Source organism: Protopterus annectens, chromosome 10.part0 (assembly GCF_019279795.1).
Source record: "Protopterus annectens isolate FY-2018-M chromosome 10.part0, PAN1.0, whole genome shotgun sequence".
Lineage (NCBI taxonomy): Eukaryota > Metazoa > Chordata > Ceratodontiformes > Protopteridae > Protopterus > Protopterus annectens.
The window spans coordinates 237,412,008-237,438,350 of NC_056744.1; positions in this window are offsets into that span (position 1 = coordinate 237,412,008).

Genomic DNA, 26,343 nt, shown 5'->3' on the forward strand with positions numbered 1-26,343 from the left:
CATAGTTAAAGAATTTTCAATGTGCCCCAAGTGACTTGATGCAATGGCTCTGTTCTGCTCATGATAATGTGCTAATGGTCCTAGGCCCCAACATAAATTATTTCTTGCATTGTAATTTGTCAAAGTCACAACATGGGGCTGGAAACAAAAGCTGGCAACAGTTTTATTTGCACACTTCTTTCTTTCCCTAATCTGTAAAACATCTGATTTCAACTCAAAGTCAGGGAAGAAAAATACATTAATTTCATCTATCTTTTTTACGATTTAAATTTTTTTCTAATAGTCAAGTAAAACAGTTCATGAAACAAATAGCAAGACTGTTAGAGGTAAGCATTAATAAATTGTCTGCTTGGCACCTGTTTATAACAGGATGCTATCCCCTGTGCTGTCTCTTCTGTTCCTTTTTAGAAAATGAGAATTTTGTTATCATAATTTAGGCATAACCCATGCTACTAGTCACCTTATAATATATAACAGGCAACAGAAAAAAATTCAGTCTTGCTGAATTTAACATTGTTTTCCTTCTGCTAAAGATGTACTCCTAAATGTCATCAGCTTAGCCTGAGCTTTAAAATATTTGTCATGAATATTTAGTTTTGCTTTGCCAAAAGCCAACCTGGCTATTCACATTTCTACATGTATAAAAATGTGGAGGAGTGAATATTCTGAATCTGTACTAGAATTTTTTGTTATTTTTAATGCTACTGTTAACAGAGCAGTGCAGCATTAAACATTTATTTTAATGCAAAATTTTAAACCAGGTCCTTACTTTCCTGATGCTTTAACTGTCTTACAGTTTCATAGGTTCATACAATTTTACTAGGCTAATGACCACCAGGGTCTTTACAAGTCTAGTCACTGAAACCATTCCGGTTTTGTCACTGAATAACTTGGGCATCTATTTGGTGGGGTGTGCTAATAGCTAAGAGTTTTGTGCATGTATGGGGGTTATGTTAGTTGGGAATTATTTTATTTACTGTCAACCTCTGTCCATCAGGGATATGGGTGCCAGACTGAGGGTGAATTTGCAATTTCCTGTCCAGTGATCAAGGTTTCGTTTTTAATAGGGTCAGTGATATACTCTTCCTCACATGTATGGGTGTCTTTTCCATATTGTGGGGAAATTTTGTGCCACATATCAGTCTTTCCAGCATGTTCTACTTATGTTGCAGGCAAACTTGGACCTGGCATTCCTGATGTTGTTTGTTTTGTGGATGTGCAAAAGATCCAGCAGAGATTACCTATCAGTAACCTATAGGAGACAGAATACAGAAATAGGGCCTTAAGGTGGTCAGTTTACATCAGGCTATTCATAACTCATATTCTCCGGATGAGGTACCTTTGTGGGCATTCAATCTGTTGCAAGTGCCTGGTAAGGAAGATGCCAAAGGGGGCATTGTACTCAATGGTGGGTCAGATAAAGGCCAAGCAGACTGGTGCTATAACATCTTTGGACCTGGATGCCATACCATTGTATATAAGTTGTGCAAGATACAATGGCTTTGTTACTATCTTGGCTGCATGCTGATCGAAGGAGACATTACTGTCTGTATTTGTTCCTATATACATAACTACCTGGTCAACTCTTAGAGGTGTTTTATCAATTGAATAATTAACTTGGTTGAACAATTTCCCTGAAGGGCACCATGTTGTACTTTTTAGCATAGAGTTTTAATCCATGGCATTGACATCAGTCCTTTGTCTGCCTCTTCCATGATTTTAGTGTCATGTGGGTAATCTATGATAGCTTCCAAATTACAGTCATCTGTGAAACAGGAGAGCCAGAGGCCTTTGACATTAACCTTGACTTCCGAGACGTAGATGCCAACCAGGACTGGGCCTAGCTTTGAGCTTTGGGGTACTTTGCTAATCTAAAATAAACTTTGACACCCATATATATGTGAAGCAGAGTTCATCCCTGGCCATATTCAAATGAAACCTTGTTCACTGGATGGTAACGGATCAGATGCTTGAATTTGGTGAGAGTGGATTGCATTATTAATTGATGTTTGAGTTACAAAATACTTGCTGCTTCATTTTCTGAGTATTTCCCAGTAAATAATTCATATTTTTGGAGATATGTCTCCAATTTTTACATATACAGCATTGGTATATAGAAATCTGGGGGCTTGCCCTCCATCATAACTCTCAACATAGGTGGGTGTTATTTGCTTCAGTTTGTTTTTTTTTACGTTTTGTTGGCCGATTATTTACTTACCAGGGGAAGTATATGATGATTCAGATATTTCTGAATTATTTTCAATTAAGGAAGCAAGTTCAAATTCTTCATCTTTGTTCAGGTTGCCATCTACTTTACTGAAACCATATTTATTGTTATTAACCTTATTAAGATTTCGTATATCAAGCTCACAAACTCTTTCAAATAAGAACAATGTAGGGTGAATGGGCGGATTAAATGTGCTCAAGATTCTGAATGGGTCTTTAAGCAATTCACCATTTTTAAACATAACATTCAGATTTAACTTTCTGACACATTGCTTTAAATCCATCAGAGTATGAACCAGATTCATAGATTTATCAGGTACAAATGTAAAACCTTTTGGAAAAATATCACACATAGTCTCGTTAAGACATAAATCAGAATAGTTATATACTTTAAAATCTTTTCCAGAGTTAAAGTTCATTATCAATGGGGGCAAGAAACAGACATTATTATTCTCTAGGCTGATAGCCTCAGTTGAGCCTATATCAATCTCCCCCTCTGAGCATTCTTGTTCATGTCCCTGTTGTTGTTGTTCATCACCATTCCCCCCTTCCCCCTCGAAAATTGTTGTACTGGCCCCCTCTGTTGTTGTTGGGGTCTCTGCTGGTTCATTAATTGCTCCGAGCTCCTCAATGGTGGGTATTGTTCTTCATCTAAAAAATCATCCTCAAAGGTATCCAGCTCTCAATCCAAATATCATTCCCACGTTGTTCACTAACTCTTTTGTTTTGTTGCCAGATTTGTGAAGAGGGGGATTGGGGATAAGCTGAATTATCTGCATATTCTTTCTCATATCTGGCCAATTTTTTAATTTTTCTATTTTTAATTGTAAGCATTTGTTAATCTAAAATAAACTTTGACACCCATATATATGTGAAGCAGAGTTCATCCCTGGCCATATTCAAATGAAACCTTGTTCACCGGATGGTAACGGATCAGATGCTTGAATTTGGTGAGAGTGGATTGCATTATTAATTGATGTTTGAGTTACAAAATCATTGCTGCTTCATTTTCTGAGTATTTCCCAGTAAATAATTCATATTTTTGGAGATATGTCTCCAATTTGTACATATACAACATTGGTATATAGAAATCTGGGGGCTTGTCTCCCTCATAACTCTTAACTCGGGTGGGTGTTATTTGCTTCAGTTTGTTTTTTTAAGTTTTGTTGGCTGATTATTTACTTACCAGGGGAAAGTTTACGATGATTCAGATATTTGTGAATATAAACCATCATTTCTGTCTCACCATTTTACAACTCGACATTATAGTAATTTGTTACTCTAATACAGATCCATATCTATATCTGTTTATACATATATATATATATATATATATATATAGTTCCCTATCAGAAGCCTGAAACACTATAAGCCTGAAAATCAAAATCCTGAAACCAAAAGCCTGAAAATTCAAAATCCCGAAAACCCAAAATCCTGAAACTCAAAATCCTGAAAACACAAATAATGCTAATATGTCACTATAAAGACACTAATATCTACCAACTGACCCTGACCCTAACCCTAACCCTAAGGTCCGTCACTATCGCACACTCACCTGACCCGCGCCCTAACTCACTTAAACCACCCCTAACCCCAATATTTGTCACTATTGCATACATGCCTAACCTGCGCCCTAACCCTAACTCACTTAAACCGCCCCTAACCCTAACATAAAACCAACCGCACACTTACCTGAACCCAACGCATGACCTAACACCACAGGGCTAACAATAGCAAAGCCACAATGACGTCAGTATGTACATTTTGTGTTTTCAGGATTTTGGGTTTTCGGGATTTTGAATTTTCAGGCTTTTGGTTTCAGGATTTTGATTTTCAGGCTTATAGTGTTTCAGGCTTCTGATAGGGAACCATATATATATATATATATATATATATATATATATATATATATATATATATATCATATTTGATGTGAGATTCAATTTTTTTACTTTGAGTTATAAGTATGTAATCCATATATACATATATACATGTATATGTTCGGTACTGAACTCTGCATATCATCAGTATACATACATTAAGATTTAATGCAGCAAATAAAACATCTATTAAACTCATTCACTCCTAAAACATTAAAATGGAGCATTTCAGGGGATCAAGGGATTAGACTTCCCCTCACCCCCACATCTGCACAGCTTTAAATGTTCTAACTCTGAGATTACACAACATTTGGGAAAATACTGCTTTCCTACCCTGGTAAACACCCAGTCAACTGTCCCTTCCTTTTATAAGTGAATGGAACACAAATGTCCACTGCCATTCAATTATACACCCAGCACAAACTGGCAGTCATAGATATAAATAAATCCAAGTAAACAAATTAGCACTACAAATCAATCAATTGAATAGGAATTAAATGCATGCCTCTCTGTGTCTAACTTTCTCTCTCTCTCAATATAGAGTGAACAGTATTTTGGCCAACATCTGTGTAATCTACACAATTTGGTGAACTAAACATATCGCCAACACCCATTGTGAAATCAGCAATTCCTTCATAGGAGAATATACCCCTTTTACCAGGGATTTTGGGATCTTGGAGTTAGAAAACATAATTAGCAGGTGGTGTGGGGGTTGCTGGAGGGCTTTCCCACATGCAAAAAATGATGCTTTCTTTGTGCTTTTTGTTTTTTAAGTTTTGCATGCATTGAGACTACTTCTCAGCATAAGCATAGTAGCATCTTGATGTGCTAAGGTGATCAGTTTGTTTCAACATTATGCACGTTGACATAAATGGTAACAACAGATCCAAGGACCTGAGATTTGACTGCGAAATAACTAGAGCATGCTGGGGAAATCAATTTACGTAGCTCTATCGAAATATATATATATAAAGAGAGAGAGATTCTTAATTGAATTCATTTGATCTATTTACTCTTTAGTAGTGAATCTTCCCCAGAGGAGAAAGGAAATTAAAGACTGTTGTCTTCAAAAACCTTTATTAGTCAATGGCTGAGCACCTTATACGGATCTTCAAATTTGCAAAGTTGTAATAAAATTTAAAGTGAGTTTGCCTTTAAGTATGCTTGGGTAATGGGAACAATCATCTTTTAGAGGCCAGAGCTCACATATGGTTGGCTGAAACAGGTCAACATTTGGAGGGATCCTGTTGGGGGGATTCCTCTAACCTTAATTCACATATGAACCCTTGGATTTTCAGACTACTGTCCTCACCTTTATAAATCAGTTTACTATAAAAATCAAAAGTGTAAATATTTCCATTTCAGAGAAGAAGAAGAAGAAGAAGAAGAAGAAGAAGAAAACACCGGAGATAAAGAATGGCATTTCATTCCCTGTCAGTTTATTCATATTTTATACTTAACTGATGTTAACCATTATGTTTCATTACATCAGTCTAATGTAGTTTATTCTGATCATTTTCTAAAAAACACTTTCATATGAGCTTCTTCAGTCTCATAGAAAAATCAGTTAAACAGCCCCACTTTTACAGGGCTCGAAACTTTTTTTATTCAGCTTTTTCTAGTATAGAAACTTGCCTAACCAAAAAAATTCTAAGGTTAAACTTAGTGGGCAGTAAATTATTGCTCATGCCTGCTTTTATGGCACTTGTGCATCCAGTGAAATATTCTTAATGGATTTCACTAGAAAAATATTCCCTAGTTATGGAAATCTGAAGGATGTTTTGAAGGATGTTTTTACAACACATGATGTCTTCTTATCTTCAGTCAAAGAGTGAAGAGGAAACTGCATCAACAAATGCCATGAACTGGAACTCAAATAAGCAATTAGAACATTTTGAAGCACAACACTTACTCGATACTTGGAATATCTCATTAAAAAAGCTTATGACTCAGACAAGGCTTTATATACATTAATATAAGAGTGTTTGCATATGTTTATATTTGGCCTCCTGCATCTGACAACCATCTTGTTGTTTACTTCAGGCTTGACAATCACCCAAGAGCAAATCATAAGAAATCAGGATACTTTTGGTAACGTGTTTGGAGGACCATCAAATACTTCATTTAAGGCAGAGTGAAGCAGTAAAATAAATGAATGTAACTTCATTTTCTGTCCATACCTGCATTTTGCCCCTATGTGCACATCAATGGTTAAAGGTTCAACCATTTCATGAGGTTTCTTTGTCTCATAATTCTCATATAAAGGTGGCAGGGGCAAAGTCACCAGCTATACATGACTTAAATCATTCAACAATGCAGTATATGTCACTGCCTGATTTGGTCTACTTGAATTTATTGAAGTTCAGCTAATTGGAGCTCACTTCACTGACCACTACATAACAAAGGGACATTCTAAAGAAGTTACATTCATCAATGTGCATCAAAATATAATAGGAGAAATGAATAATATCAGCAGTAACATATTCCTTTACGTGACATACTAGTATCTGTGTAAGGGAGGATCATTGTCCCTGTACCCACTAGTGCATGGAGATTAGTCCTTCATACCCCTTGATTCACCTGTTATATGCAGCACTTGAAATTACAAAGACACTGACAAATGGAACACTTGCAATTCCCTCTTTCCATATGTTCTGTAGCCTCAGAGGAAAAACTTCCGTCCATATGGGCTTTATCTCAGGAAGAAATTTTGTTTTAAAGTTGCACATATATTAATATCTTTGATTATATAATTCTTTCAATAAACTAATTCAAAACACTATATCAGCAGGAACATATTAAAGTGAGCTCCGGCAAACAAGACCATGTCTGGTCAATTAAACTCATATGGTTGAGTCATAGCCGTGACTTTGGTAAAGCCATGCTAACCAGAGTTTTCCCTTTAGTCATACACTTGAAAACTGAAACAAGTTCAAGGATCAGTACAAGATCTACTAACAGAATAATAACAGTCACATGTTTAACTACTATTTTGTTGAATCCTCTGCTGTGCTGTCTTAAATATACATCTGTGTCTGGAACCTTCAAAAGCAGTCTTAAAACTCATTTTCCACTCTATTATAGATAATTGATTCATAAAATTGTTTGCTGTGCTGCATACAGTACAGGCTACTCTGGCATTATATTTTTTATCATCTAACACATTTTATGATTTTAGAAAAAAATACAGACAGTAGCAGTAATTTTGGCATTGCAAATATTTGTTTGATATATTAACATTAAACAAAATCCTCTCACAGTCTGAGATATTTTCTTTTTGTTTTAATGTATAATAGCTTTTTTAAATTTACTGTTTTAATACTGTTTCTGTATCCTCCTGCTTTGCTGTAATGATTGTTTTTCATTTTGTATGTATCCACTGCATGTTCTTAGTTTTCTTTCTTTAGATTGTCTTATTTTCATTAATTGGACTGAATTTTGGCATTTAATCTATCACACAAAATAAACTATGTTTTTACTGATTTTTACAGATGCTGTCAGTTTCTTAAAATATGTAAGAATGCAGTTCATGGGATTCAGAGTTTCCTCCTCTAATGCTAATTTGCTGGTGTTGGTTGGTCAGCTAGTACAATGGAAGGAAATTCTGATTCATAAACCACAAAAAACACAATGAGACACATCTAATTTTTGGGTTATTACCATGTTTCTGTATCAAATGATTTTAGTGTTCTCTGTACCAGTAAACACATACACTCACACACACATACACACATACACACACGCACACACTCACACATGCACACACGCACGCACACACACACACACACACACACACACACACACACACACACACACACACACACACACACACACACACACACACACACAGGCATTCAGTTTTATCCGTGCTCTTATGAACACACATATACAAGTCCACAAAAATGCATACACATGCTACATCCCAACCACGGGTTTTTGCTGTACTCTTATAGGACTGAATGGCTGACCATCATCTTTTAACAGTCTTCACTTTTTCCTCCTAGAAAATTTTCCATTGGAATGCATATGGCTAAGTAGCATTAGCCAGTTTTCACACAGCCACACTAGTGTGCCACTTTGTCCACAAGAACACTATATGTGCTGTGTGGTAGAGTGGTTGTAGAGTCAGAAGCCTTAGAGCTATGCAGAGACCTCTTGTGATAAGGCTTCCACATTGCTCTAACCCTTTCTGAATCACATTCCTTCTTTAATGCAGTTAATCAGTGTCTTATGCATTTGTTACCATACATTTCTCCAGCCATGCTCCGACCAGAAAAAAAAACATATGCAATGCTTTAGACAGGAAATATCTGTCACAATGCAAATCAATCATTTCTAAACTGTTTGTAACAGTTAAGCTTTTGCATTTAAATGGCAGAGGTCATTGTTAGAAGCAATGTGCAATGAACCCAGAACTTCTGGTTCAAAAACCCAACTAGGCTCTGTATAAAAGCAGGATTAGGGATTGTGTATGGAGCAGTATGAACATATGGTATACACATTGACTTTATCATGAAGTGTACATCCAAATATCCAGTATGAGAGGTGACCACAGATGGCCAGGAAACACTTTATTATGACTATGGCCTTTCTAGGATCTGAATATCAGCAACAGTTTGCTCATTATTTGCCTATTGCTCATCTGTTGTCAAAATTGCTTTGTCTTAGTGCACAAACTAAGCTAGCAACATTGTTTGTTCATGCTGGGCATAGTAGTTTTGTTGCAAGTTTCACTTACTCTGGTGCCCATGGTTATGTACTAATTTTATTCAGTCGTGTTAGCCACAGTAGGGCTATTGCAAGCCTTGATTGATGTGCTGCAGGTAGTAACTGTTCAATTGTGCTGGTCACAAACTCACAATAGGTCCTTTGCCATGATCTACCATTATGTCTGCTATACATTTGACATCTCCCATGCATGCTAAACGTACAGACTGTATATGCCCTCTTTAGCATTACCAAGCAGCCTGCCTGCATCTGTAGGGGGAACATGCCCACAGTGCCTAACACTTTTTTCTTGTTTCCATCTGTGTGAATTACAATGTAGAAAAAGATATATTCATGCTAGCTGATCAGTAAATTATTATCTGTCCATCATATATTTTAACACACTACCATTGTGCTAGTAAGACAACTGCATCACATAGTGAATCACGATGCTAGTACATGTCAACTTTTTCATATTCTGAGAACTATATTTGAGATCCTCAGTAAAACAGAACCAAAAACATGAATCAGAAGTAATATATGCCAAACTGAAAGGTGATGTACATCAGAGTAGAGTATCCACCTGTTATTATAGAAAATAATAACATAGATAAATAGCAGGGGCATTGAGTGAATCAATTACCTATGTCAAGGATACAGGAGTGGTACAATCTCACTACCCACTTTAAAGTTATAACAGCAAGATTATGATTTTGCTGTTTTTATGTAAATCACACTTTTTTTTAAAATCATTAAGTCGCACATGTGTAATAGAGATTAAAGAAAAAAATGCACACTTTTCTCAAACAGTGAGTAAACTATCTTTTAAAACAAATAAATGATAACTATTCTCATTTGTTTACATAGAATAGCTCTAGAAAAGAAAGTTGTGAGTTTGAATTGCATTTCATAAATTTAAAATTTTGATGTTGGCTAATTTCAGCATGTTAATATGCTGTATCCAACATTTATTATTGCTCATATCTTCAGTTAAAATATGTCCTGTGGATGGGAGTCATAGTAATTATTGAACAATGTCAGATGCAAACTCTTTACGATTAAATTGGTTTAGTCAAACACATTGAAATCTATATAATTTTTTGCAAATTAAAGAAGGGGTTTCACCATACCTGTTATTACTTATATGCACTAGCTTAATGATCGCATAATATAAAGGAAATAATAAAGAGCCAAAATGTTGAAAATAAAGGGTTACACAGCTGTGCTCATGCAGTAAAGCCAAAATGCATAGAAAACATATTAGAAGTTGTGCTCATCCATTTGCAAGCAGGGACTTAACAATCACTGAATGTTAAATCTCTGGAATTCATAAACGTCACCTGTTTATATGACTTGTAGGTTATACCTCCTTGAGGTTAAACATATTTGTCATGATAATGCATTTGTGTATCAGATTGTCAACACAGGGTCCACAACAGGTCTTCTAACAGATGAAAAAAGTCATTGTAGTAGGGATAATGTAGTCAAAGACCATACATTTAATTTAATATGCAGAAAAGGTTTAATGTGGATATTACCATAACAGCTTGGTAGAAATCATACAACAAAAGAACAACATGATTGTTAGATATTACTGACTATAAAATATGGCAATTATGATAAAATGAATGCTGTTTTTATCCAAAAGTGTTATTCACACAGTTTATGGGTGGGCACAAAAAACTGGCACAAATCTAACAGATTTACTGGTACCACCCCCACTCCCAAGAAGGTGCTGCAAATGTTCCTGGCTATAATAAATGTCGTACATTCAAGAGGAATCTAGAGCGATTTCTTTGTACCACTAATTTTTAATACATGCCTTATCATATACAGCTTTTCTAAAATGTCCATCACTCATACCCATTGCGTACCTCTGCTGTTCTACTTTTTTAAGCTACGTCCCTATAATATATACTATGGACCTTTAATCTAAATTTTTTATGAATTATATTTGTTTGTTACAATGGCATGATCATTTGATATATGAGGACTTATCTTTAAAAAAGTTATGCTAAAATGGAAGCATTTTTAAAGTAAAATGAAATCCTGTCCTCTATATTTTATTTTTGAAATTGAACTCTTTCACAATTATAAAGCTTATTCTGTTTACACCCTGAAAAAAAATTCTTGCATTAGACTAAAATAACAGTTTGTTTTTCATCATAAGTATTATTCTTTGTTTCCCACAAATGGTATCTGGCTCCTGATACATATTTTGCTTACTTAACTTTATGACAAATAATGCAGTTACATTTTTGCTGAACATTTCAAATGTTTAAAAATAGTGTTACTCATAAATAAGCACTAATATGCAGAAGTAGTAATATGATGGCAGGTATTTGTCCAGCGACAGAAAAATTAACAAGAACATTTCTTTGTATACTTTTATAAGCTTGAGTTGTAATGCCTTATTGCTCTCATCTATTTTTATAATCAAAACTGCTTCATGGTATTTTGAATTTTGGGAATGTGAAGAAACTTACTGCACCCACTGAAACTTCGTGTTGCAACATCCTTCCTTCCCTGCATGTTTCATTAAGAAAAAAATGCACATTTTCTTTTTTTTTTTTTAATACTTGGACATTAATATCATTATTTTCTTTTTATATAACAGGAAAGGCAATTCAGAGTAGAAAAATGCTGTCTGGTTGTGCTATTCAAGTAGCTTAAATTATATTAGAGCAAAACAAAATAAACCATAATATACTGCTATTAACCTGACTGCTATGTCAGTAATTTGACTGTCCTTTACATATTTATTTATTAACAAAAATAGCTGCACACTTCTTTTAAGAAATGCATAGATGGTATGTTCTAGAGCATTATTAACGTTATGTGAAAACAGATTAGTCATCTGTTTCAAGTTTCTGACATATATCTTCTTCCGTCTGCTCGTAACATTTTGGCTTTCCCCATGTCTTGGACAGTTTAGTGGGCATCTTTATGTTGTCATCATCAAACCATGTCTCCTTTCTCATAGTGTCACATGTGAAAAGGTTCTTTGTTTTTTTTGTTTTTTTTGTTTGTTTTTTCCCCCTTAAAATCAACTTGTCTAGCAGTAGATTTGGGCAACAAACAGAGGATGTAGACAACATCTTGGTTCCTTATGCTCCATCACAGCCATTTTGAATTATTCCTGATTTCAGAATGACCAGCATATGGATATAATCGTGAATATCACTTCCACACACTATTTAAGGTTTCAGCTCTCAAAGCACCAGTTATGCTGAGATTCACTGCATTTTCCTTAAGATGAACAGATTACCATATTCACTATTAGTCTTAAAAATGAAACAGTTTCTTATTTTCATTCACACTGCAGTTAATTTCTTTCTCATAAGACTTTGGTTGGTATTCACAGTCATTAAACAAAGGCATAAAGGCTATCTGTTCTGTAGGTGTGATTCCACAATAAAGCCACAATTCATGGAGGACACTCATGATAACTCCTGTTGGTTGTTAATAAGTGTAAGCAATGGAATTATAACGAGATGCAAATGAGAAGTGATACAAAATGACATATGTTAATGAGGCCTGTTTGTGATTCTTAATTCAAAGCTTCCTTGTGCCTGGTTACTCACCTGTGGCTGCAAGATTTGGATTGCTTCTAAAACCATCTGGAAATACAAAGCTGATATGAGTATATTTTTTGCACTTGCTCTAACTGTTTCAGTGATATTTAACAATTATGTGCTGCATTTATAAATTTGGTTGACTTTAGCACTTTTTTTCAGCCTACAGCTGTTAAAGAAGCTCCATCTACTATAGTGTTCTTAGATTATTCTTTTAACAGTATTCTGCAAAAGCTATTCTAAGTTTGCCAAAACATTTCTAAGTTTTGCAAAGTTTTTGTGCTTTGTGAACACTTGTGAGGGTAAGTGAACATATTCTTGATATTGCAGGAATTCTTACTTCTGGTCTGAGCTCAGTCTTCATTTTATTTAGGTGGGAGTTACTTGTCAATAGCTTTTTGTGCTTTTATCTAATAGGTTCATAGGCTCATACATTATTAGGTGTTTACTAGGCTAATGAGCACAAGGGCTTTTTAAGCCTAGCCATGCATCCCAAATCTCTGACAAGTTCTGATACCCTCGATAAGTGTAAGCGGGGGCTTGGGAGATGAAACATTTACAAGCTAGAGCCTGGGAGATGAACCATTTACAGGTTGCCTGTGTCCATTAGAGACATAGGTTCCAAACAAGGGATGACTTTCCTATTTGCCATCCAATTGTCCAGGTTGCACTTGAATTGAGTTAGGGAGGAACTCTGCTTCACATGGATGGGGAGCCTGTTGCAGACATGGGGTGATCTCTAGAATACATACCTGTGTCTCCAGCAGGTTCTATTTATATCACAGGCAAGGTTTAAGACTTTAGAATGGGTAATTCGGATGCTGTTTGTTGTGCAGATATGTAGGAGGTCCATCAGAGTGGGGTCTGACAATGCCCTGTATTTCAGGCATAGATCTCCCCTCAAAAGCCTGTAGGAGAAAGAGTACAGTGAGAAAGCCTGGAGGTAGTCTGCATAAGACATTTTACTTAAGCCCTGTATTCTTTTAGTGAGGAACCTCTGTGGATGTTCCAGTTGTTGGATATGTCTGGTTAGGTACACACCAAAGGGGGAATTGTACTCAATGCTAGGTCTGATGAATAATGAATATAGTGGAAAAATGACATCTTTGGACTTAGATACTATACCTTTGTTTATAAGTTGCGCAATATAGAAGGATTTCCTCATTACTGTAGTCATATAATGGTCAAAGGGTAAATTACTATATATGTGAGTCCTGAAATCCCTGACTACTGTGTCAACTCTAAGGGGTGTGTTGTCAGTATGATAGTTAGCAGGGGTGGAAGACTTCTTGAAGGATACTATTATAGATTTATTGGCATTTAGTTGTAATCCATCTCTCTGACATCAGTTGTTTATCTGTATTAGCCCCTCTTGGGTAACATTTGTGTCAGTGTGGAATTCAATGACAGCTCCTAATTTCCAATCATTTGCAAATTTAGTCAGCCAGCGACCACTGACATTGGCCTTGACTTCAGAGAAGTAAGTAACAAAAAGGAGCAGTCCAAGGACTGATCCTTGAGGGACCCCACTTGTGACTGGCCTCTTTGTAGAGATGGACTCCACAATTCTAACTTCCTGGGTCCTGTCTATGAGCCAGTTGGCTATCCACTGGGTGAGATGTGAGTTTTTACCTAACCTTTTGAGCTTTTCAACAATCCCTGAGGGGGAATTCTGTCAATTGCCCTCATCCATTACTTTGGTGACCTTCTCAAAGAAGTCCACCTGGTTGAGTAGGCATGATCTGCCCCTGACGAAACCAAACTGGGTTGGATCCAGTGTCTGGAGGTTTACTATATCACTATGATCATTTCCATGATAATTCTTTCCATGGCTTTACATTTAAGACTAGTGAGACTTATGGGTCTGTAGTTGGCCCACGTTTGTGCAGAGGGATGACTGTCTCAAAGATAGCTTCTCAGTCAATTAAATTCTTACCAGAGGTGAGGATCAAACCTTGCACCTTGTGAATGGGAGGCAAATGCCTTAACCATTGTGGCAATTGGTCTTTGGCCTGAGGGTTTAACTTTAGAAAAGTCTTTCATCTTGCTGGTATAAAACAATTACATTTTGTAAGAGTTTCTCTTTTATTCAGCACTTCCTTGTACATGGTTGTTCACCTGTGGCTACAAGATTTTGATTGCTTTCTAAAACCATCTGGAAATACAAGGCTCATATAAGTACTTTTTGCACTTTCTCTAACTGTTTCAGTGATATGTAGCAACTCTGTGCTGCATTTTTATATTTCATTGAATTTATCACTGTTTTCCGTCTGCACTTGTTAAAGAAACTCCATCTACTGTACTGCTCTTAGATTTTTGTTTTAACAGAATTCTGCAAAAGCTGTTCTGAGTTTGCCAAAATAATTCTAAGTTTTGTAAAGTTTTTCTGTGTTGTGAACATTTCTCAGGGTTAGTGGACTTACTTCCAAGGATTCTTGAGATTGCAGGAATCCTTACTTCTATTATGATCTCTATCTCCATTTTATTATCCCACCCACCTACCCAACTGTTGTTGCATTCTTAAAACCTGGTGGCTTTTGAGTTGTCACCTCTACTATAAATTTAATATTGGACACTCCTCTCTCTCCCATCACATCAACTCATTCTACAGATTACAGTGAGATCCTTTGGGAAGGTCCACCCCTTAGTTTCTTAACCTTGAATTATCTTCTGTTTCCTCCCTTTCTACTTAACTAAAAATACAATTTATTCAGCTGCTTTTACTGTATTTGTGTCTTTTCCTGCTCTATTACTTTATTTTGCTTTTGCTGCTTGTTATTAAAAGTGTTCACTTTATACTGCTGCATTTATTACTGCTTGTTAGTAGCCTGATTCAATTGTAATTGTTATTCAAAGTCTCTTAGTTTTGGTTTAAGGACTTTGGCTTCAGGCCAGTTATTTTACATTAAGAAGCTTTGTGGCCTATACTCTTGTGGGAGGAGAGGGTAGCTTCTGCCCTTCTGAGCTGGGAATTAATGGTTGAAGGCTTTTTGTGTCTGTTATTCTGCACATGTCTTTGTTCTGGTTTAAGCACTTGGGTTCCAAACCAGTTATTTCACGTTAGGATGATTTGCGTTCTAAAGTCTTGTGGCATGAGACTGTGGCCTACACCGTTCTAAACTGGGAATTGCTGGTAAAGACATATTGGGCCTTTTATTCTAAGTGACCTGGTTCTGATTTAAGCTCTTGGGTTCTAGACCAGTTATTTGACACTAGGAAGGTTTATGGTCTACACTCTTATGAGAATATTCTACTGAATTGCTGCTTTATTTTAATTGTTTTTTGTTGTTGTGACTGCAGTTTTCTGCATTTTGAATTTCTTGTACTTCTGCATTTTAAAGCATAGGCTAGATTCAGGCTTGCTGAATCTATATTGAATCTCAACTGCTTGATATCACTTGAACACTAAAACCAGCTAAAAAATAAGTGTTTGTTAAAGCCTGCATTGTACTTTGAGAGCAGTTTTCTACTGGATTGCTGTTTTATTTAAATAGTTTTTTGCTGTTGTGACTGTGATTTTATACACTTTTAATTTCTATTACTTCTGCATTTTATAGCATTGGTTAGATTCAAACTTGATAAATCTAGACTGCTCGGAATTACTTGAGCACTAAAACCATCTCTTCATGGAGATACTGAAAGATCTGAGGCATCCATTGCTTCCAACTAACTGTAAGTGCTTGTTTTTGCTCTTGTATTGCACTTGTAATTTGTATTTGAATTTTACTATCTGTTTGAATTGTCTGAACTGTTTTTTTTTGCCACATTTTACTGTATACTGTACTAGTTTAGCTGTAGCATAGCCCAGTTCCAGGTTTGCTGTTTCTGGGTCTGTTTAGGAACTTCTGAGCATCAAATAGAAGTCATCTTTGGTAGAGAATCCCTTCTGCACCCTTGTGGGAAAAGAGTGCTGTCTGGGTCCGATCTAAATGAGGGTGATTGGGCTAGAGCTCAGAGTGAGCATCCTTATTGGCTAGTTTGAGTTAAATGGATCATTTCTTATTTTAAGCCCTGCATTTATGCTTGTTTGTATGTAGCACAGTAATGTGCTGCTGCATAGTGCTGGTTACCATTGGTGGTTATAGATGTAAACTTTTTGCTTGTTAAATTTTCCCTTAGCACTTTGCTTGTGGTCCTCCAGAGGTCTTTATTGGCCCTGCTCTACTGTCAGGTGGAACACTAACCCTAGCCTCAGAGCTAGTCATTACTAAGTGTGACCTTTTTTCTGACCATATAAAATTACCCAACAGTATGGACACACAATTTCCGACAGTTTCTCCAGCCAGCTTGGTCAACATGGGCATCCTGAGGCAGTGTAGCAACTACCTCATGTTCACTGACAACCCTCTACTCCTAGTCCACACAAACTCAATGTGTGAGAGATGCAACTATATTAAGAACCTTGAATCCATCCTATTTCACACACCAGTTAGCACACATGAATGTGAATGGGTTGTCAGCATGCACATCTCACCTCCTACTCCACCCAAACCCATATCACACATACCTATGTATGCAGAGGAACTCACCAGAAACATACCTAAACACCAGAGACCTCACAAACACAAACAGAAGCATGCTACAAATAATACTTCCTCTGCAGAACACAATACACATAATAGCTCACACACCAGTGTCTCACCTGTCAAGCCTTGAAGTCAAAACACAAACCAAACATATTTGTCATAGGTGATTCCATCATGAGATACACAGATGTCCCTCTCACCAGGTTGTATAAGGAAAAAGTCATGGTCAGCTGTCTGTCTGGTGCCAGGATCTGCAATATCACCCATGCACTCAAGTCTGTTAACAACAAGTACTGTTCTGTCTCCATCATAATCCATGTTAGTGTGAATAAATTGACACTGTGGACTATATGAAGGGAGAGAGATGACAAAGCTCTCAGACTATGTGTCTCAGGCAGGTATGTCCCTAACCTTAAGCAGCATTTTACTTTCATCTAGGATGATGCCTCAATACAAACAGGAAATTATGACTTCAATAATTGGCATAGTTTCTGGTGTCATTCTAAGGGGATCCAGCAGCCTGGGATGACATGATTGACAGACCTCAGTGCTTGCCAGAGGTGGTCTTCATCTGTCACCTTTGGGATTTTGGGTACTGGCTAGGGGTCTTGCCAACCCCACTGTGCCTTTTTTAGGCAGTGTTTCAAGGACAAAATTCCTGATGTAAAAACTCAATTCAAAAACAACCTCAAGGTTATAAGCAAGCAAATATGAATAAACTGGTGTAGGCAAACTGTCCCTCCAAAATTAGAAGTACAATGCAAAAACAACAAAGGAGGCTCCAGACCAGGTCTACTAAAAACATATAAAAGTTTAATCCAAAGTGAGCGCTTTTGTAGCTAAAGGCTACTTCATCAGACAAAACTTACATCAAAATGTGTAGTTTATATACCTTCAAGTTAAGTAATCAATCAATTAAATAACTAATTAGCTTAAAGGCACATAGCCTAATTCATTGACACCAAGTAAACTCAAAATGTAAAACTGCATAAAAAAGCATCTTCCACAAATTCATTCATCTAATAGGATATATAAGCTAAAAAATATTGAGTACATATCAAAAAACATTTCAAGAAACATTTACCTATTGCATGGACCTATCTAAAGATGCATATACACATTATAAAAACATATAGTGTTACTATAAAAGGTTTTCATTCAGAATACATGGACTATGCAATAAAATAAATACATGATTTACTAGCCACTGCTATCTGATGCCTCTATCCATTAGTACTGATTTAATACAAATTTTATCATTAATGCCCTTACCAACATTGGCTTGCAGCCTGATTATCCATTCATGTTCCTTGACTTCGACTTTATTCTTAATACCACCCCTCTAATACTGGATCTGACCATATCTATCACTAAAAACTTGAAGTGATGCTCATTACCACATATCGTGGTATGCTTCACCAGGCCATTGGTATCTATTTACCTACAGATGTCATAGAGGTGTTCCCTCATGTGATCATGTAGTCTACGTGTTGTCATCCCTACATAGAAATAGCCACATAATACACAGGTGGCTAGGTACACTAAATTAATAGTATTACAATGGGTTGTCAGTTTAAACGTATATACCCTCCCTGTATCAGGATGGGTGAACTTCCCTGTACTGTCAAGAAAGTCACAGAACCTGCACTTCCCACATGAGTGTGTACCAAATACCACTCCCACTTCAGATTAGTTGAGTCGTGGCCCACATAGTATTCTTTTCAAACACTTCTTATTCTTATAGACATATTTAGGTCTTTTCCCCAACGATTCCTTTCACCTTGTCATCTGCACATAAGATATTCCAGTTCTTATCAAAAATCCTTTGTAATAACTGTGTATTGCTAGAGTAAGTGATATGTATTCTCAATGTGTTGTTTCTATACTTCAGTGTTATGGAAGAGGGTTACTGTTTAGAGAAGTATGGGGTAATATCTACTTCTCTTCTGCTGTTAATATCCATTGCTGCTTGAGAAATTTCTGTCTCACTATAACCTCTCTCCAGGAATATATCTTTCATATCCATAAACTCCTTTTCAAATTTCATATCATCAGTTATTAACCTGGAGGTTCTCACTCCTTGCCCTCTAATCACATTTTTAAAGATGTGCTTGGGGTGCATATTTTGTCTGTGCAAATACGAATTTCTGTAACATTCCTTTCTATACATCTCGGTATCAAATTGGTTGTTGGTTTTTTGTATAATTCTGACATCCAGGAAGTCAATTGTGGATAAAGAACTCTTCACTGTAAATTTTTAAAATTGTGTACTGTTACCTAATTTAACAAAAAAAGGATTGAAAGTATTGCTGTCACCATCCCGCAGCATAAAAAGGTCATCCACAAACCTTCTATAAAAGCCAAGTTGGTCTTGCATTTCAGTAATCACAAACTTTTCTTCCCAAGCTGCCATGACAATGTTGGCATAGCTATTGGCACATGGTGTGCCCATAGCTACACCATTCATTTTTCTATAAACAGTGTCACCAAGCACAAATAGGTTATTTTTCAAAATGAATTACATCAGCATGGCTAGAAAGTCCATAAATCAATTATCACAGTGTCTTGTCTTTCAACAAATACTGTCTAAATAATTCTATCCCTGCTCTATTGGGAATTATAGTGAAAAGGGATTGTACATCTAGAGTAATCATTAACCATTGTCTGTTAAGGTTGGCATTGCAAACAAACTCATGTAAATCTCCCAGAAATTGCTTGGTATCCCTCAATATAAACCTACTGTTAGATAAAACAGCCTTTAAGTATCATTCTACAAAACAGACAATGGCTCAGTGCACCACCCTCTCCCTGCCACAATGGGCCTCATAGGGGGTATTGTAGCATGTTTCTGGATCTTAAGCAGTCCTTGTATAACAGGTACTATTGGTTGCTCTACAATTAAGTACTTGAATAATTCCATACTAATTTGACTACTCTGCAGGCATTCAAAAAGGGAGTTATAAATGTATCTTTCACATGTACTTACTCTATTAACACTTATTTGCTCATAAAACTTCTTGTCATTTAACATTTCTTTCATAGTCTGTGTAAAATTCAAAGTCCATTATAACCAAAGGACAACCATTGTCAGCCGGTCTAATTCAAATAGAATCATCATGGCATAGGACATCCAAAGCTTCCCTTTCTTTTATATTTAAATTAGAAAAATATTTATTTTTGGAATTACCACTGTTTTACAATTCATATATTTCTTTAATGCTTGCCTTTTCAAAAGTCTCTCCAGCCAAATTGTTTATAGGAATAAAGCTACAGGGTTGTTTAAAATTACTAGCAGCATCTGTGCTATTGTCCATTCCACCAAAATGAACTTTCAACATAATGTTACGAGTATAATTTTTAAGTTCAATTATGTTCTCTGTAACAGTCATTCTGTTGGCTGGTATAAAGGACATACCTTTCTGCAGTACGCTGGCTTCAAATTCTGTCAATATATGACTTTTGGACATGCTCCACGTAAAGAGCTACACTCTCTAGGGACCTAAACCTTGTCACCACAATAAACAGAACATGCTGGAGGGATAGATTCCTGTCTCACAGACTTCCCATACTCTGGAACAAACTACCTATCTATATCAAACAAAGTTCCTCATTAGCACTCTTCAAGAAAAATCGTGATGATTGAATGGGAGATAGGAAATTCACCCCGGGGATCACTACTGTGGCTTTGCTTGACAGGGGCACAGGAAAATAATTTTCTTGGGTGGCAAAAGCCAGGGTACTGTTTGGCTAGGCTTATATAGGCCCAAGGGTCAATAGTCTAGTATCTACTTATGAACCTATGAACCTATGAAATGTTCCAAATTAGTGTAGCCAGTTCTGTTGCAACATCTTTTTTATCATCAGGGACTTTTCCACTTATACAGAGGCTTTATGTTTATGGTGGTCTCTGCTCCAGGACCGCTTTCGAAAAGAATTAGCTCGGATAGGGTGAGGCACTACTAGGTTCATCTTGTTCATCAAAAAGTTGTTCATGGTGCCATTACATCCATCAGGGGAGACAGTGGACCCAGTATTTTTCCTCTGTGCCCCTCCAGTACCATTCGTCTCTGTAGCAGTAGAGTTGTTCACTTCCCTCAACGGCTGTGCAGGAGGGGCGTGTCCTGCATCTCAAAAGCTGTTCCGTCATTGTTAGTGTTGACCAAACTGATCAGATTTAAAGGAACAGCTACAACTTCTTTATTATAATGTGGTTTTAAAGTTCTGTTGCTGTCAGTTCTTTGAACATGCTGAGGTTCAGAGTAATTACTACTAAAGCTACTATAATTCCATTCTCTTGGCCAGGCAAAAACCCTGCCGGTCGAGGAATCTTGTGTGTCTCTTTGCATTTTCTTTCTTTTATAATTCAATAACTGCTGTACATAAGCTGAACAGTTTACAGAACAGCATCAAGTTTTAAATCTAAAATATAGTGTGGATAGATGTCATACAAGGTTCCTTGTAAATTATTGATGCTAGTTATCAAGAGCTTCTTCCTCTGGTGTAAAGAAATTAATTAACTAGATTAATTTGTTGCCATTGTAGTAAAAGTCCATTATAGACAGTGCCATATGTAGGCATATTAAGCACCCGTAGCCCATGAGGGACAATATGCAGCTTAAGACAGGCTTCTAGGTGGAACCTTTGAGCCTGGAGTCTTTTTAACTTACACAAATCATTTTCCAATGTATGTAGCTCCTTCTTCAAGGCTGTTACATCATACTCACAGTTCTCACTAATTTGTGTAGTACTAACCACTGGTTCAAAGTCCAGCAATGGATTATTTTGATTCTCCAAGGTTAGTCGCAGTTTCTTCTTCCAGGCATCCCTTTCAGGTACATAATCAAGTTCCAAATCCAGTGAGGCAGTCTCCAATGCCATGTCTCCACACCACTTAAAAATGAACAGAAAACAAGCAAATACAAATAAAGTGGTGTAGGCAAACTGTCCCTCCAAAATTAGAAGTAAATGCAAAAACAACAAAGGAGCTCCAGACCACGCCTACTAAAAACATATAAAAGTTTAATCCAAAGTGAGCACTTTTGTAGCTCAAGGTTACTTCATCAGACAAAACTTACATCAAAATGTGAAGTTTATATACCTGCACATTAAGTAATCAGTCAATTAAATAACTAATTAGCTTAAAGGCACATAGCCAAATTCATTGATACCAAGTAAACTCAAAATGTAAAACTGCATACAAAAGCATCTTCCACCTAATTCATTCATCTAATAGTATGTGTAGGCTACAAAAATAGTGAGTACATATCAAAAAACATATCAAGAAACATTTACCTATTACATGGGCCTATCTAAAGATGCATATACATATTATAAAAACATATATTGTTACCATAAAATGTTTTCTTTTAGAATACATGGAATATATAATAAAATAAATGCATGATTTATCTAGCCACTATCTGATGCCTCTATCCATTAGTACTGGTTTAATACAAATTTTATCATTAATGCCCTTACCAACATTGGCTTGCAGCCTGATTATCCATTCATGTTCCTTGACTTCGACTTTATTCTTAATACCACCCCTCTAATACTGGATCTGACCATATCTATCACTAAAAACCTGAAGTGATGCTCATTACCACATATCATGTTATGCATCACCAGGCCATTGGCATCTATTTGCCTAGAGATGTCATAGAGGAGTTCACTCATGCGATCATGTAGTCTATGTGTCGTCATCCCTACATAGAAATAGCCACATGATACACAGGTGGCTACGTACACTAAATTAATAGTATTACAATGGGTTGTCAATTTAAACATATATACCCTCCCTGTATCAGGATGGGTGAACTTCCCTGTACTGTCAAGAAAGTCACAGAACCTGCACTTGCCACATGGGTGTGTACCAAATACCACTCCCTCTTCAGAGTTAGTTGATTCACAACTAAGTCGTGGCCCACATAGTATTCTTTTCAAACCCTTCTTATTCTTATAGACATATTTAGATCTTTCCCCCACGATTCCTTTCACATTGTCATCTGCACATAAGATATTCCAGTTCTTATCAAAAATCCTTTGTAATAACTGTGTATTGCTAGAGTAAGTGATAGGTATTCTCAATGTGTTGTGTTTATACTTCGGTGTTATGGAAGAGGGTTCCTGTTTAGAGAAGTATGGGGTAATATCTACTTCTCTTCTGCTGTTAATATCCATTGCTGCTTGAGAAATTTCTGTCTCACTATAGCCTGTCTCCAGGAATCTATCTTTCATATCCATAAACTCCTTTTAAAATTTCATATCATCAGTTATTAACCTGGAGGTTCTCACCCCTTGCCCTCTAATCACATTTTTAAAGATGTGCTTGGGGTGCATACTTTGTCTGTGCAAATACAAATTTCTGTAACAGTCCTTTCTATATATCTCTGTATCAAATTGATTGTTGGCTTTTTTGTATATTGCTGACATTTATGCTGTGGGATGGTGACAGCAATCCTTTCAATCCCCTTTTTGTTAAATTAGGTAACAGTACACAATTTTTAAAATTTACAATGAAGAGTTCCTTGTCCACAATTGACTTCCTGGATGTTAGAAATATACAAAAAAAAAAAAACAACCACAATGGGTGCTTAATATGCCTACATATGGCACTGTCTGTAATGAATTTTTCCTACAATGGCAACAAATTAATCTAGAGACTAGCAGGAGCTATATGAAATTGTTAATTAATTTCTTTACACCACAGGAAGAAGCTCTGATAACTAGCATCAATAATTTGCAAGGAACTTTGTATGACATCCATCCACACCATATTTTAAAACTTGATGCTGTTCTGGAAACTGTTGCAGCTTATGAACAGCTTTTATTGAATTATAAAAAAAAAGAAAATGCAAAGAGAAACGCAAGATTTCTTGACTGGCATGGTTTTTGCCTGGCCGAGAGAACGGAATTATGGTAGCTTTAGTAGTAATAACTATACACCTCAGCCTGTTCAAAGAACTGACAGTGATAGAACTTTAAAACCACATGATACTAAAGAAGTTGTAGCTGTTCCTTTAAATCTGATAAGTTTGGTCGACACTAACAATGACAGAATGGCTTTTGAGATGCAGGACACGCCCCCTCCTGTATAGCCATTGAAGGAAGTGAACAACTCTACTGCTACAGAGACGAACGGTACTGGAGGGGCACAGAGGGAAAATACTGGGTCCACTGTCTCCCCTGATGGATATGGATATAATGGCACCATGAACAACTTTATGATGAAGAAACTGAACCTAACAGTGCCTTGCCCTATCTGAGCTAATTCTTTTCGAGAGCGGTCCTGGAGCAAAGACCACCACAAACGCAAAGCCTCTGTAGAAGAGGAAAAGTCCCTGATGATAAAAAAGATGGGTATATATTATAACATCGAATTCTACAAAGATCGAATGTTATAATATCGAACCCGTAATGTCAAACGCTGAAAACAACCAAGGTGCTGGACACCGAATTCTTTCCCAAGGAAAGAATTTGGTGGGCTGTTGCTGTGGCTTCGCTGTTTTAAGTGTTTGATATGTTGGACCGTTACAGGTTGGGTTCAGGTAAGTGTGCGATTGTGTGTAGGTTAGGGTTAGGGGGCAGGTTAGGTGAGTTAGGGTTGGGGAGCATGTCAGGTAAGTGTGCAGTTGTGTGGACATTATGGTTAGGGTGCGGGTCAGGTAAGTTTGCAATTGTGTGTAGGTTAGGGTTAGGGGGCGGGTTAGGTGAGTTAGGGTTAGGGCGCGGGTCAGGTAAGTGTGCGGTTGTATGTAGGTTAGTGTTAGGGGGCAGAAGAGGTGAGTCTGTGATAGTGACGGACCTTAGGGTTATGGTTGAGGTAAGGTAAGTGGACAGCTAGTAGTGTATGTAAAGTTTAGTTTAGGTTTAGGTATTGGATTTTAAGTGTATGTGTGTGGATTGCTGTTTTTTGTGTGTGTTTGTGTTGTGTGTATGTTTCTCGGAATAGCAATTTTTTTTCCCTGGGAAAAATCTTGCTTTTCTGACTGTTCGATGTTTTCGGATTTCGGTGTTTAGGGTTCGATATTATAACATCCGATCTTTGTAGAATTCAATGTTATAATATAGACGCATAAAAGATGTGGCAACAGAATGGGCTACACTGATTTGGAACATTTCCAGTTATATATGAACAGAATTTGAAGCCAACGTACTGCAGAAAAGTATGTCCTTTATACCAGCCAGCGGAATGACTGTTACAGGGAACATAATTGAACTTAAAAATTATACTTGTAACATTATGTTGAAAGTTCATTTTGGTGGAATGGACAATAGCACAGATGCTGCTAGCAATTTTAAAACACCCAGTAGCTTTATTCCTATAAAAAATTCGGCTGGAGAGACTTTTGAAAAGGCATGCATTAAAGAAATATATGAATATTGAACAGTGATAATTCTAACAATAAATATTTTTCTAATTTAAATATAAAAGAAAGGGAAGCTTTGGAAGTCCTATGCCATGAAGATTCTATTTCAATTAGACTGGCCGACAAAGGTGGCCCTTTGATTATAATGGACTTTGAATTTTACACACAAACTATGAAAGAAATGTTAAATGACAAGAAGTTTTATGAGCAAATAAGTGTTAATAGAGTTAGAACATATGAAAGATGCCTTTATAACTCCCTTTTTGAATGCCTGCAGAGTAGACAAATTAGTATGGAATTATTCAAATACTTAATTGCAGAGCAACCAATAGTACCTCTTATACAAGGACTGCCTAAGTTCCACAAACATGCTACGCCACCCGTTACGAGGCCCATTGTGGCAGGGAGAGGGTGGTTCACTGAGCCATTGTCTGTTTTTGTAGAACAATACTTAAAGGCTGTTTTATCTAAGAATAGGTTTATATTGAGGGATACCAAGCAATTTCTTGGAGATTTTCATGAGTTTGTTGGCAATGCCAATCTTAACAGACAATGGCTAATGATTACTCTAGATGTACAATCCCTTTTCACTATGATTCCCAATAGAGCAGGGATAGAATTATTTAGACAGTATCTGTTGAAAGACAGGACCTATGATAATCGACTTATTGACTTTCTAGCCATGCTGATGGAACTCATTTTGGAAAATAACCTATTTGTGTTGGGTGACACTGTTTATAGTCAAATGGATGGTGTAGCTATGAGCATACCATGTGGCAATAGCTATGCCAACATTGTAATGGCTGCTTTGGAAGAACAGTTTATTACTGAAATGCAAAGCCGACTTGGCTTTTATAGAAGGTTTGTGCATGACCTTTTTATGCTGTGGGATGGTGACAGCAATACTTTCAATCCCTTCTTTGTTAAATTAGGTAACAGTACACAATTTTTTAAATTTACAATAAAGAGTTCCTTGTCCATAATTGACTTCCTGGATATCAGAATTATACAAAAAAACAACAAACAGTTTGATACTGAGATATATAGAAAGGAATGTCAC